Source organism: Caretta caretta, chromosome 6 (genome assembly GCF_965140235.1).
Source record: "Caretta caretta isolate rCarCar2 chromosome 6, rCarCar1.hap1, whole genome shotgun sequence".
Taxonomy (NCBI): Eukaryota; Metazoa; Chordata; order Testudines; family Cheloniidae; genus Caretta; species Caretta caretta.
Genome location: NC_134211.1, coordinates 16,842,072 through 16,856,051, shown reverse-complemented (window position 1 = coordinate 16,856,051; position 13,980 = coordinate 16,842,072).

Below are 13,980 nucleotides of genomic sequence, written 5' to 3'. Positions count from 1 at the left end.
AAGTGGTGGATTCTCCATCACTTGATGTCATTTAATGAAAACTAGATGCCTTTCTGGAATGTGTTTGCTCCAAAAGTAGCTATTGTGTCATACAGGAGGCCTGTGATATGCAGGGGGTCAGATTAGATGCTCTAATGGTCTCTTCTGGCCATGAAGTCTACTAATTTCTGAAAAACTGAGTGTAGCATTGGGAGCAGCGTCTGATGTTTTACTGTCTTGTCGGCTTGCTTCCTAGAATGAACACTCATTGAGTGGAGTGATCCACAGGGAGTAGCCCAAGCCTGGCCAGCAGCAGGACATTAGCACAACGAGGGAGGAGTGTGGCAGTGACATCACAAAGGCCTTTTGCAGGACCTCAGACTATTGGTCAAAGGTGGTGGGGAGGTGGTGACCTCACAGAGAGATGCTGACATCAGCCAGGCAGGACAGGGGTGAGGGGCCAGGGAAACCTCAGAGACCCCTGTGTCTTTGCTTCAGCAAGTCTCCCTCTCGAGGTCTCTCTCTGAGGACTGAGAGAGTATTAGGGTTCACGTACGTGAGCGCGAGGAGGAACCTCTTTCAAGTTTTCTCCTTTCCTTTTACTGATTTGACTAGAAAACAGACGTCCCTGTTTAGAAGGTAAGAGCCTCCTCGAGGTCTGAAACCTGTTCAGTCTGCTCCATCTGGTGACAGTTGAATTCTAGGCTTGGAAAACACGAGCTTAAAAAGGCAAAATTTTATTCCGCTCTAGAATTTTGTCCCTTAGAATCACTGGGGACATTTGGGTTTGTCCTTTTTGTTTCACCTTTTCCTCCATCCCTCCCTCCTTTCTCTTCTTCTCTTGCTTCTTTTGTCCTTTTTCCTGTTTCCCTCTCAACATCAGGAGGTGTGTGTGTGTATGTGTCGTGGGGGAGTGCTCTGCAGCTCCCACTGTGGGAGGTCCACCCAAAAATGTGGGGCTGAAATAGTGCTCGGGCAGTGATCCCCACAAGTGACCTGGGCCATCCTTTGGGCTCTTTGGTGAGAACCCTCAGCATCCCGTCCTCAGTCTCTACCCTGATTGGCTGAGCAGGGGATTATTGACAGGGAGGAAACTCAGGTCCTTGCTGTTCTCTTTTAAGACCAAGTAAATAAGTCATAACCAGTCATATGTTTGACGAATTTTGCTGCTTCTCTGCATTAATTGTCTCTGAGCAGTTCATGATTCTCTCTAACATTCCAGTTCTCCTAAAATACTTGCTGAATAATTACTGTGCACTGTTGTTGGTCTGGAGTTCATTTGAGAGCACTTTATTCAGGTCATTCAATGTATGAAATTCAAGATCCGATGGTTAGTTTGAAAATCAGGGCTCTTGGATCCTATTCCCAACTCTGCCACTGACTGGCTGTGTGACCTAAGACAAGTCAATTCTCCTTTCTCAGCCTTAGCTTCTCCCTCTTTCAAGTAGGGATAATAATGATCCATTCCTACCTACCTCACAGTGGGTGGAGAGTGTCACTAGGAGTCAATTCTCCTTTCTCAGCCTTAGCTTCTCCCTCTTTCAAGTAGGGATAATAATGATCCGCTCCTACCTACCTCACAGTGGGTGGAGAGTGTCACTAGGAGTAGTGCATAATATGAGGAGTCCTATCCCATTTACTCAGATCAGATTATGACATAACAGAATACCTCAAATATTCTCGTTTATTTCTATTTTTTTATTTTGAAATTGTTAAGAGCAGCAACTACTTAGCTCAGACTGAAGCATCTTATCTAATTTTCGAGATCTAAGTATCTCCTCTTTGTGTGCGACAAGACAATTGAACACACTGTGACAAACAGGAGATGCTTTTGTTTCGAAACAAAATATTTTTGCAAAGAACTTTCATCCCACTTGTTATGATTTCAAGAAACAAACTGGTTTAGTCTGAATGGGATTTTCTGACAGAAACAGTTTCAATGAAATTTCCCCACCATCTCGATTCCTGGGCTCTATCCCTGCCTCTGGGGGGTTTGTAGTCCATTAGAACAGGAGTCAGGACTGGTGGCTTCTCTTTCTGGCTCTGCCACCGCCTTGCTGTGTAGGCCCTTGGGTAGGTCACTTCCCTTCTTGTACCTCAGGCTCCTCCCCATCTGTCCAATAGGGACAATTCTTGAACTCTGGGCAGTTGTGAGCCTGAGTGAGATAAGGGGCATTAAAGCCCTCTGTGAAGGAGAAAGGATAGTTTCATGGTGTTTAGCACCAAGGAATTCTAAAGTTTGCTAAAATGTTTAGTCTGTGGAAACAAGAAATGGCCGGGGCCAAATTTTTTAACCATTGCCTTTTTTAAAGCCCATTCAGGGATGTGAGTCCCTGTCTTTTAGGTACCTGGGGTTCTTTGCCAGCAGGAGAGAAGAGGTTCCTGCCTCCATTTCTGTGGCCTTTACAGTCCAGGTGCTGTGCCCCAGTTCTCGTCTGAGATCCCTGAAAGAGAACATCTTCCCATCCATTAACAAGACAGGACCTATCTTAAAAAGGGGAATAAAGAGAACCCTGCGACTTGCAGACTAGCTAGCCTCACTTCCATAGCTGGAAAGATACTGGAATACATTATTAAACAATCAGTTTGTCAGCATCTACAGGATAATTTGGTTCTTAGGACTAGTGAGCATGGATTTGTCAAGAACAAATCATTCCAAACCAAACCTATTTCCTTCTTTGACAGGGTTACGGGCCTAGTGGATGTGGGTAAACAGTAGATGTGATCTATCTTGGTGTTACTAAGGCTTTTGACATAGCACAAGCAAACTAGGGAAATGTGGTCTAGATGCAATTAGTGTAATGTGGGTGCAGAGCTGGTTGAAAGCCCATACTCCAAGAACCCTTCTCCATGTTTGGCTGTCCAATGGAGAGGGTGTACCTAGTGGGTCCGGCAGGGGATCAGTACGGGGTCCAGTACTATTCAATATTTTCATTAATGATTTGGAAAATGGAGTGGAGAGTATGCTTCTAAAATTTGCAAATGACACCAAGCACTTTGGAGCACAGAATTAGAATTCAAAACGCCCTTAACAAATTGGAGACTTGGTCTTCCAGACTCCATGGCTGGGCCCCTCTCTATAGACTGGGCTGAAGTGAAACCCCAGAGCCAAACACCCTTCCCTCTGGGCAGTGCACGCCGACCTTTAATGGTCAGATGCTGCTTAGCACTGTCAGAGCAGCTTTTGCTGGGGGATTCTCCCAGTACTTTCCAATTGTTGGAAAGTATTAAATCTCCATTTGACTGCTGGGGACAGAGACATAGAGGGGGGAGCAACTTGCCCAAAGTCTCACAGGAAAAGGAAAACAACCAGCAATGGAACTAATAGGAAACCCAGCAATGGAACTCAGGAGTCCTGACTCCCAATCCCCTGGTCCAGTCACTCCAGCGGAGCACACTCCCTCTCAAAGGTAGGGGGAGCGGACATGAGGGCCTGGTCGTAATTGCCAGCTGTGGGAGAGAGTGTGAAGCAGTAGTTAGAGAAGTGGCCTGGAAATAAGGACTGCTGGGTCCCATCCATAGCCCTGCCACTTGGTGTGACCCTGAGCCTGTAGCTTCCCCTCCCCAGGCCTGTTTCTCATCAGTAGGGTTGGGGTCGCAGTCCCAACAGCCCAGGGGGGTTGGGAGGCTCCAGGAAGGTGTGTAAAGTGCTGGGATGTCAGGATCCTGGAGGCGCTGTCACCTCCGCCCTAGGGCTGTGTTCTGCACCCCATGCTGCTGGCCGAGTTTCTCCGTCCATTGGCAATAAGACAGACTCTTGTTTTCACAGCCAGTTGATCCCCCAGTGTCATCACCCTGGCTGGGCAGGGTAACTCCTCAGGTCACCACCACGCTCTCCAGCCTGCCTTGGGCTTGGAGAGTGAGGAGAAGGGCGAGGGACAAGACTGAACATCCTCCATCCATCGCTCCATCACCTAGAGCAAGGGAGTGGCATTAGGGTTCCTCTGTGGCATTCCCTGTCTGTCTGGGGAGCGGCAGAAAGAGGGGGAGAGAATCTCTCCCAAAGGAGATTGCATTTGCAAACAGCCCCCAGGATCCCCTTGCTCTCAGACCAGGGAGGGCTTCTCCAGAGCCGTCTCCAGCGTGTTTGGAAAGGTCCCAGCAATGGGGCTCCCAGCCCTTCCCTTGTGGGAGACTGTTCCGCAGGCTGAGAGTCTCTGAGCTGGGCCAGACCCTGTGAGCTGCTGAGCATGGAAATCAATGGGAAACGAGGGGGCCCTGGCCTTGCTATGCCTAGGGACTTTGAAGTGGGGAATGGTTTCCCAGGAGAAGTCCGGACTCCTGGGTTCTGTTCCTTATCTAGCCTGGGGGGAATAAAGGGGGGCAGTGTGGCCTGGGATGGCAGGAGGGAGCAGCTTGTCCAAAGTGACCGATGGTCTTTGAGACTGACCCCAGTGCTCGAAAAGGAGGAGACTCCTCGGTTATTGCCGCACCAGGATGATGAGGGGGAATGCTGGGAACAGATCATGCAATGAACTCCTGCCACTGTGTGTAGCTTGTACTCCCTGCACCCCTGTGGTGGGAGTACGAGCTGCTCTGGCTGGGGCAGAGATGAGGAGGGACCAAAAAGGCTGGTTAGTGAGAGGCTGCCTTGACCCCAGACTCACTCCTGGTCCCCGCTCGGTTCCAGGATGGCCAGGCTCCCGAGGATGTTCAGGAAGAAGGCTCTGCAGGTGGCCCCAGAGCCTGAGGGAAGCAGCTGCCATCTTCCCCAGGAGCAGAGCGGCCCCTCCGTCCCTGCTGGCGGGGAAGGAGCTCCTGGCCGGGCCAGGAGGTGGAAGTGTCCAGCCTTCTGGCAGAGGAAGCTCACTCCCGGCACAGGCGCCGAGGTGGGAGAGGCACCGGCCAGGCCAAAATGGAGCTGGGCCAGGATGCAGCTGGGCAGGCAGGACCCAGCCCAGGAGCGGAACCAGGCAGGGTGGCTCTGGGGCTTGTTGTGTGGGCAGCAGCGGCCCCAGGAGCCCAGCCCTGATTCCCAGCAGGAGGCATCGCCCTGCCCGGTCACTGAGGACCTTCCAGCCTCCCCAGAGCAGGAGGTGGAGGATCCCTGTCCCAGCACCAGCAGCTCGGCCCGCTCCCCATGGGACAGCAGCAGTGCCTGGGACTGGAGCAGCAGCGAGGCCGATGGACGCTTCTGCTTTGTTCCTGGTGAGGAGCCAGGCTGGGCTCAGGGAAGGGTGAGGAGGGGGCTGTGAACACCCTGGGACCAAGCCCTTGACCAGTGCTATGGGGCACAGGTCCCCAGCCCAGGTGTCTGGCCTGAGCCACGTGAAACCCACTGATAATAGATGCTGCCACTTTGGTCCTTGGTGCTCCATTGGGCGGGGGGGGGGAGGCACCGCCCAGGGAGTCCAGGACAGTGTGTGGGGGGGGTCTCTTTGCTATGGGCTCCTGAAAAAGTTGGGGGCTGAAGGCATCACTGAGAGGGGGGAGTGTGGGGCCCGATCTGCCCTAGGTCCCAGAGGTGGGAAGGGGGCACATTGCCCCACCATGCCCCTGTCCTTCCCCTGAGTGGCAGCAGGAGTCACCCTGTCCCTTCTCTCCCTGGTGCAGGGACCGCCAGGGACTCAGAGGAGAAGGAGGAGGAGGAATGGGTGGATGTGGTCACAGAGGAGGCTGCTCTCAAAAACATCTGAGAGCAGCTCCAGGGCCGAGAAAAGGTACAAACATTTCCCAGCTGTGCTGGAACCGAGATTGCCCTGTTCCTTCCCTGCATCCGAACCTCCTGCAGAGGGTCTTGGCCCTCATGAGCCACCACCCCTAATGGGGACCTCTTCCTCCAGTATCTAGGACCCCCAAGATGTTTGTTTGTCACACACCAGCCGGGGTCTCCTTCCCCCACAGGCACTGTCCCCGTTCCTGACCCTGCTGGTGTAGGAGTCGTGGGGGATTTGGACAATGGGCGGGTCCCCACTATCCCCCATTCAGGCCTAAGTCCTGCAGCTGGTATGGGTGGGGCAGGGAGGTCCCTGGCTAACTGGCTTTCTCTCCCCTAACTCCACTCTTGGTGGGCGCAGGATGAGGCCCAGCATCTCCTGTTCCTGCACGCCATCCACCCCGCATGTCTCGCTGCACAGCAGAGAGGGCAGGACACACTGGAGCCGCACTGCTGCAAGGAGGCTGTGGTGGAGAGGATTTTGGTGAGCGAAACACGGCACCCGGCAGCTGGAGGGTGGACAGAGACATGGGAGGGGCAGGGGTCTCCCCGGGCCGATGGTTGGGGGATGGCTGGTGCTGGAGGGGCAGCTGAGGGCAGGGATTGCTGGCTGAAGATTGGGGAGAAGAGACGGGAGAAATAGTGGGCAGGAAACGGAGGAGCGGGAGGCAGGTGGGGGGATCCTGCTGGCTGTGTGGGGTGCTGGCTGTGTAATCTCCTCATTGGGAAGTATCAGTGAGGCCCAAATCTCTCACACTCCTTTGTCTCCTTTGGGTCTCACAGGAGCTCATTGAGGAGCTTCCTGATGACGCTCCACCCGGCACTGTCCTCACTAACTCCCTGATAGCTGTGGGCAACCTCAGGTACCGAGACCCTCTTGCCCGGTTCCCCTAACCCCGGTGCTGCTCAGGCCCATGGCTGGGAGTCACTGCCCCTCCCACTCCTAGGTCACCTCCATGGCAGAGGTGGCAGGAAGATTCACTCTCTCCTGGCTGCTCTGTTCTTTTCACTCCAGTAACATTGCAATGGCTTTGGGGAGAGGCTGACTCCCAGGATCAGATACAGGAGAGGCAGCAGGGTCCAGGGAACAGGCACCATTCCTGCCCTGCCACTGTCTGTCTGGGAAACCTTGGCCTTATCATTCCTTGGCTCAGTGCCTCAGTTTCCATTCTCGCCAGCCTCTGCCTATTTCCCTGTAGGTTCACGTCCGTGTTGGTGCCAGTCCCACCCCTGCACTGCACAGTCTAATACCGGCTCCTCTCTCTTGCCAGCACCATGACACCTGCTCTTGAGCCGGAGCTGGAGACCCACCTCCTTCGAGCTGCCCTGCACGCAGTCTTCACCCTGGGCATGGAGAAGGACACCACCCAAGTCATTCTGCCATGAATTCTTGCTAATTGTCTGCAGTGGGATGTGAATGAGAGAGGCCAGAATATGTGTTTGGGGGTCTCACCAGTGCTTCCCAGAGATCCCCTCTTCCCATCCTGAGGGAAGACCCCCTCTTCCCATCCTGTAGCCACAGTTTCCCTAACTCTGGCCCATGACTCGCCCTTGCTTTGCAGGATCTGCATAGGGTCTTGCCAGACCTCCTGGATGCCATGCTGGGGAACCTGCTGGCAGAGTCCCCAGACACCAACAGGCTCCACTACATCTTGGAGGTGAGCCCGATGAGAGGGGTGGGGGCAATTTTACCTTAACTCTTAGATCCATTTTCCAGTCTGTCCTCCTAGCTGGGCCCCCAGTGGGCCATCCTTGGTCAGGGCAGTCAGTGCAATGCAGCATCAGGCCCTTCCTCCTTGAAGGACAGAGGAAGGAGCTGGGACTTCAAGCCAGAGCTCTGCCTGGTTCTGTTGAGCACTAACCATGGGGCCCCTGGCTGGCTTGGGGACTGAGAGTCTGAACCCCTCCTGTGAGATCCAGAAGATGGTCCTCAGAGAAGAGTCACAGGCTCATTCCTAGAGAAACAGGAGGACCCCAGAGAATCAGCCCTTGTCTCTGACAGGCCCCGAGATTCCTGCGGGGATTGTGCTCACACTCAGTCCCTTCACCCAACCAAGGAGTTGAGAGTCAGGGAGGGGTGAGGGGTCTGTCTCCTTCCTGGTGAGCTGTTCAGGAATCAGGAGTTCAGGGAGGATGGGACGAGCCCCGACACCGAGCATTGTTCCAATCTAGAGAGACAATGACAAGTTGTGACCTACAAGCATCATCCTGGGGGCAACAATCCACTTCTCAAGCTCTGTGATCAATGAATCAGATATTCTTCCCCGCACACAATGTCTCGGCCCCCTGGGGATGGGGAGGAGCTCATTAGCACAACACATGCACTTGCCCATTGATCCTTAGCTGCCTCCTTTCCCCACAGCACATTAACTACTGGATCATGTCCAAGGTGTTGCAAGAGAGAGCCAGGGCCATTAGGAGCAGCACGGCCCTGGTCAGATCCACCATCACCCTCCCTGAGTTCGACGTAAGTGGCCTCTGACCCCAGCTTCCTGACTCCAGGCGTAGGTGGGCTGGCTCCAATGGGCTGTAGGATCGGCTGCTGCAGGGGCTGTGGGTTAGGAGTGTTCCTCTTGGGGAGACAGAGTCAAAGCAGAGAATGAGCCTGGCTTGAGTCAAGTTCTTCTTGTCCTGGTTAAGTGGCGACTTTCGCTTTTAAGGGGACCATGCTCCAGATTTATGCCTTCCTGTCATCCTGGAGCAGCTGGGGAAGCAAATCCTCATGGAGGGCCCTGCCCGCATCCCTATGCTCCAGGCTCCCTTGCAGGAAGAGAAAATTAAGGATCTAGCTCTAGCTCCTATCCTCTAGCATCTCCTGCAGAGGGGCTAAGGAGAAGGAGAGTCCTGGACCAGGCGGGGACTGGGAGCTGACAGGAAAATGCTGATGGTGTCCTGTCTCCCTCTCTCTTCCATTAGAACTCAGCCGAATTCCCCAGGATGGGTCACCATGTGGCACAGCTGGCTCTGTTTGTCGGTGACCCAGCCAAGGACATCAGCCGGCAGGCCAGGGAGGGGGTTTACCGGATCTACCAGCTGCTGCTGCACCAGAGGGGTAAGGAACCCAGCTGAGAAATGGCACCTGAGAGAAGAGTGAGACTGGGACCCCAGCCAATTTCTCTCAGACTGACCCGGGCTGGAGGATGAGTCTCTCTCTCTCTCTTTCTGTTTTCTACACCACCCCCTGCAACTCTGTTGGGCCAGGCACATAGCGAGGACTCTGCCCACTGTGCAGCCACCAATGGGATTGGAAGGACACAAACACTGCAACCAGAACGACAAATGTGTGTGTGTGTGTGTCTGTCTGTCTTTCCCAGGCCTGACTGTCCATGAGGCCGAAGACTTGTGCGTCTTGGACTGGCACCAGGACAGCAGGCTCCTGGGCTACAAGAACACAGCCAGGGTGGGGGAGGTAAGGACATTCTGCCAGGGCATGACACAGCTCTGGCACTGCGGGTGGCTGCCTCCTGGAACCACTAGACGGAGATGCCGTTCTAGTCCAGGATTTGGAGCCTGGTTCTGGGCAATCTGCTGAAGCCTCACATCCGGTTGGTTTTAGGTCTTCAGAAAGTTCTTCTCGGAGGGGCAGAGAAGATTCTTCCTCTGGACAGCAGTGCTGGCATTCCACAATCCCCTGCTGCGTGTCAGCCAGGCTGGGCTGCTCCTCACCTACTCCCTCCTGGGGGAAGCCCAGCAGCTGATGGGGGACAAGGTAAGCAGCTGCATTAGACTCAGAAGATTGGGGCAGGGCCCACGCCTCATTCCCATCCTATGGCCATTTGCTGGCCTGGCAGCAAAGAGACTGGTGGGGAATGAGAGTGAGACCAGGTGCTACTGGGAAGGGAGATGAATTCACCTCCATGAGCAGGAGGGAGACAACTTGTCCCCAGAGCAGCTCCAACTGAGCTCTTTAGCAAGGCTAGTTAATGACAAGCATTGCCTCATCACGGACTTATGTTGTTGGGAAGGGCAGCAGAGTCCTCTAAGTGCCCTCTGCGAGCCTCTCCTGTCACCCGAGCCACCACCCAGAGTTGCTCCCATCACTGGCAGCCTGGGAGGCCAAGGACTGATGGGTGATGGCGACTGACCATGCAGTTCTGAGGCACATGGGCGGGGAAAGCTTGTTGTGCTGCTGGCAGGGTTGGACCCGCTCTAGAGAGAACGGGGGGATTCAGTCAGCAGGGGCTGCTGATCTGCCCCATTCACCAGGGCTGCCATCCTGCGGCTTCAGCATTAGTGGCTGGGATGACTTGGGGAAAGGTCTCAACCTCCTCACAGCCCACTTCACGGCTGCCAGAATCCCTCCTGCCCCCCCACTAGAGCCCCCTCCCTGCCCAACCTGGGTGAGGGTGGAGGAGAGGGTTCTGAGAACTTGAACTTTGGGGGGAGGGATAGCTCAGTGGTTTGAGCATTGGCCTGCTAAACCCAGGGTTGTGAGTTCAATACTTGAGGGGGCCATTTAGGAATATGGGGCAAAAATTGGGGATTGGTCCTGCTTTGAGCAGGGGGTTGGGCTAGAAGACCTCCTGAGGTCCCTTCCAACCCTGATATTCTATGATTCTATGATCTGTGGATTGGAGGTGGAACAGCTGCCATCCTATGAGGCAGGGGCACTGAGGGGGAGGCGGCAGGAGCTCACCCTGCAAGGAGGGGGGTTGGCACTGGAGGTCACTAGAAAGGACAACAAGACTCCATTCTGGGGGTCAGGAGGGGGAATTGATCCCTCAGAGGTGGGTGGGTGCTGGGTGGAAATGCTGCTGGTTCCAGGTGCCCTTAATTCCCCCTGATTCCGCTGGGGCGTCTGAGTCTCTGACAGGTCCTCGTTCCCTTGCAGCAGGAGGACGTCACGGCCAATGTGATGCGCCAGCTCCGCGTCATCCGGCACTTGCGCCAGGTGCCTGAGGCACTGCAGGAGCTCTGCCTCTGAGGCCACCAGCAACTCCCGCTCCCTGCTGCAGGTACTGCTCTGGCTCCCTGTAAATGGGGAGCGAGTGGAAGGGGAAATGGAGCCCCCGGCACACACAGAAACTCACTCCCCTCTCTGAGGAGCAGGGTCCTTCCCTCTGCCCCCCGAATTCCTTCATCTGGGGCAGGAGCTCTTTCCCCTGCCCCTTTTCCTTGGTCTACCCCCATCCCATTCCCCCTGTGCCCAGGCAGAGCTCTCCTTGCCCTGTGAACGAGTGGCTGCCTCCTGGGCGCCCCCTGATGGCTTTTGGGCAGTCCTGCAAGTGGCCCCTCACCTGTTTCCCTCTGGAACCCCAGTAACTCCATATGAGCTTATCTTCAAGTCAATCAATATCGTTTAGTAACCAAAACATAGTGCCAAGAGTCCATACCCAGAAGTCCCGCAACATAGTCCATATCACTCCCCTGCAAACAGTCTTTCAAAGCCAGCTTCTTTCTCACCATTCCAGTATCTTCTGCCACCTTGGACTCTTCATCCATCCTGCTCTGTCCCTCTGCCAGGGACAGCCACTCCCGCCATTCCTTCTGGACAGGGCCAGATTAACCTTTTGTGGGCCTGGTGCCAAACATATTTGTGGGCCCCCATGGGGGCAATGGAGCATGGCGCGGGGGTGGTGGGGGTGTCGGTCCACTGAGCGAGGGGCCAGACAGGAGCATGGCATGGCAGGGGCAGCCCCACTCCACCCAGCCCAGTGTGAGGGCACTGTTTACAAACTGGCAGTTCCCAGACTCACAATGGCCTGCCCAGCCCTGTGCTGCAATATGCCCCTTCCCCTCAGGGGTGGGCCCATGCCATGCCATGCCACATAGCCCTCCCCGCCCAACACCTGCCCCGACTCCCTATGGCCAGAGTGCCCCCTAGACTTGCTATGCCCAGGACCTCCCACAAATGCACAGCACCCTGCACACCACCACCCCTGCCCAGCGCACCCTGCCCACAGCCCCACCACAACTACACACAAAACCCCCACTCCCTAGTGCCCCAGCACACACAGATCTTCCCTGCCCTCTCACAGCCCAGCACCCCTTCCCCCCTTAGGCCCTCCAGAGACCCACTCCCCCAAGCCCTGCCTCCCGGCCGCATTCACCAGCCCTGCTGGGAAGTGGCTGTGTCTGCCAGGCTGAGCCACCAGTGCAGCCAGGGCTGGTCCCGGGGCGGGGAATCACTCCGGTCCCCCAGGAGTGGCGTGATCAGCCAGGTCAGGGCCTGCCCCGGCCAGGCTCCCTCAGGACCCACTTGCCTGGAGGACCCAGTCAAGCCCCCCACACTGTACCCCCAACTGGCCTAGACTGTCCAGGCTTCTGCACCAGTCCCAGCTGGCTCAGCTCCCAGGTGGGGCCCCACAGGTGGTGGGAAGCAGAGACTGCCTAGAGCCAGAGGTGCACTGGGTCCGGCCAGGAGGCTGAACAGCTGGCAGGTGGGGCAAGGGGATGGAGAGGAGCCAGCCGGTGGGCAGGCCAAGAGGAGCAAGTTGTGGACCATCTGAGCATGCGCCCGGCTCCATAGAGCCACTGGTGCCATTGTAAGCCCGGGACTGCTTCTGGAGCACAACCCCACTCTTCTCAGTGAGAACTGCCACAGCCTCTTTGCGGGGGGCAGCCCCCACTCCCCCTGGACCGCTCACTGTTCCTCTGGGCCCCAGCTCTCCGGCAAGGAGATGCTAGCAGGTAAACTCCTCTGCTGCTCCTCCTTCCTTCAGCCTTTTCTGGCCCTTGGCTCTGGCTTAGGGCCAGAAGGCATCTCCCTCTGCTGCTCCTCCTACCCTTGGCCCTGGCTGTCTGGCTTGGGGGAAGCAGCCAGCAAACCCCTCTTGCCGCCTTCCTTCCTTCAGCCTTCTCCAGGAACCACCTTCTCTCTCTGGCACCTCTCATCTCCTGCTGTCTCCTGACTGACTCAGGCTAAGTCTACACTAAAAACCTCAAAGCGCTGTAGCCGTGCTTTGATCTGAGTGTGGTCACTCCTGAGCGCTTGGGAGAGAGTTCTCCCAGCGCTCTATGTAATCCACCTTGACGAGGGGAATAGCTCCGAGTGCTAGAAGTGTACCTGTACAGCGCTCAAACTTGCTGTGCTCGGGATGTGTGATTTTTCACACCCCTGAGTGAGCAAGTTACTATGCTGTAACTTGCCAGTGTAGACATGGTCTCAGTCTAGTCTCCCACTCTTCATCTTCTTGCATTTTGTGTGTAGCAGACTCACATTCTGAGTCTATAACTGCCAGGTGCTTGATTCCAATTTCTTTTTCCAGTATTTTTTAAATGGTAATATTGTCACGTAAGTGCCTGAGTTTGTCATACAAAATTGTCCCATCAATGTTATCCTCTTTACACTCCAAAAGAATGTGGTCAACCATTTCTTTGACTTCACATGTCTCTCACAGCCCATCTTTGTGTTGATTAATTAGAGTCAAGTTACTGCTGAAGCCACAGTGTCTGGTAAAAAGAAAAGGAGTACTTGTGGCACCTTAGAGACTAACGAATTTATTTGAGCATAAGCTTTCGTGGGCTAAAACCCACTTCATCAGATGCATGCAGTGGAAAATACAGTAGGAAGATATACACACACAGAGAATATGAAACAATGGGGTTATACACACTATAATGAGAGTGATCAGTTAAGGTGAGCTATTACCAGCAGGAGAGAAAAAAACTCTTTTATAGTGATAATCAAGATGGGCAATTTCCAGCAGCTGACAAGGAGGTGTGAGGAGCAGTACGGGGGGGGGGGGGAAATTAGCATGGGGAAATAGTTTTTACTTTGTGTAATGACACATCCACTCCCAGTCTTTATTCAAACCTAATTTAATGGTGTCCAGTTTGCAAATTAATTCCAATTCAGCAACCTCTCATTGGAGTCTGCTTTTGAAGTTTTTTTGTTGTTGTAATATTGCGACTTTTAGGTCTGTAATCGAGTGAACAGGGAGATTGAAGTGTTCTCCAACTGGTTTTTGAATGTTATAATTCTTGATGTCTGATTTGTGTCCATTTATTCTTTTATGTAGAGACTGTCCGGTTTGGCCAATGTACATGGCAGAGGGGCATTGCTGGCATATATCACATTGGTAGATGTGCAGGTGAACGAGCCTCTGATTGTGTGGCTGATGTGATTAGCTCCTATGATGGTGTCCCCTGAATAGATATGTGGACAGAGTTGGCAATGGGCTTTGCTACCTCAGTCTTTCTCTCGCTTTCTTGCGGTATGTCAGCATTTTCGGTTCTAGTTCACTTAGATTTTACTTCATTAAATCTTTCCCCCTCCTGTTTCTCTTCTCCATATTTCCTGCCACTTCTCTCTTAGTTAATTTTAAATTAGATTTTTAAACTCCTCTTTACTTACAGGAATTTCTGTCAATTTTTTTACAGCATTTTTTGCTACTTTGTCTCTC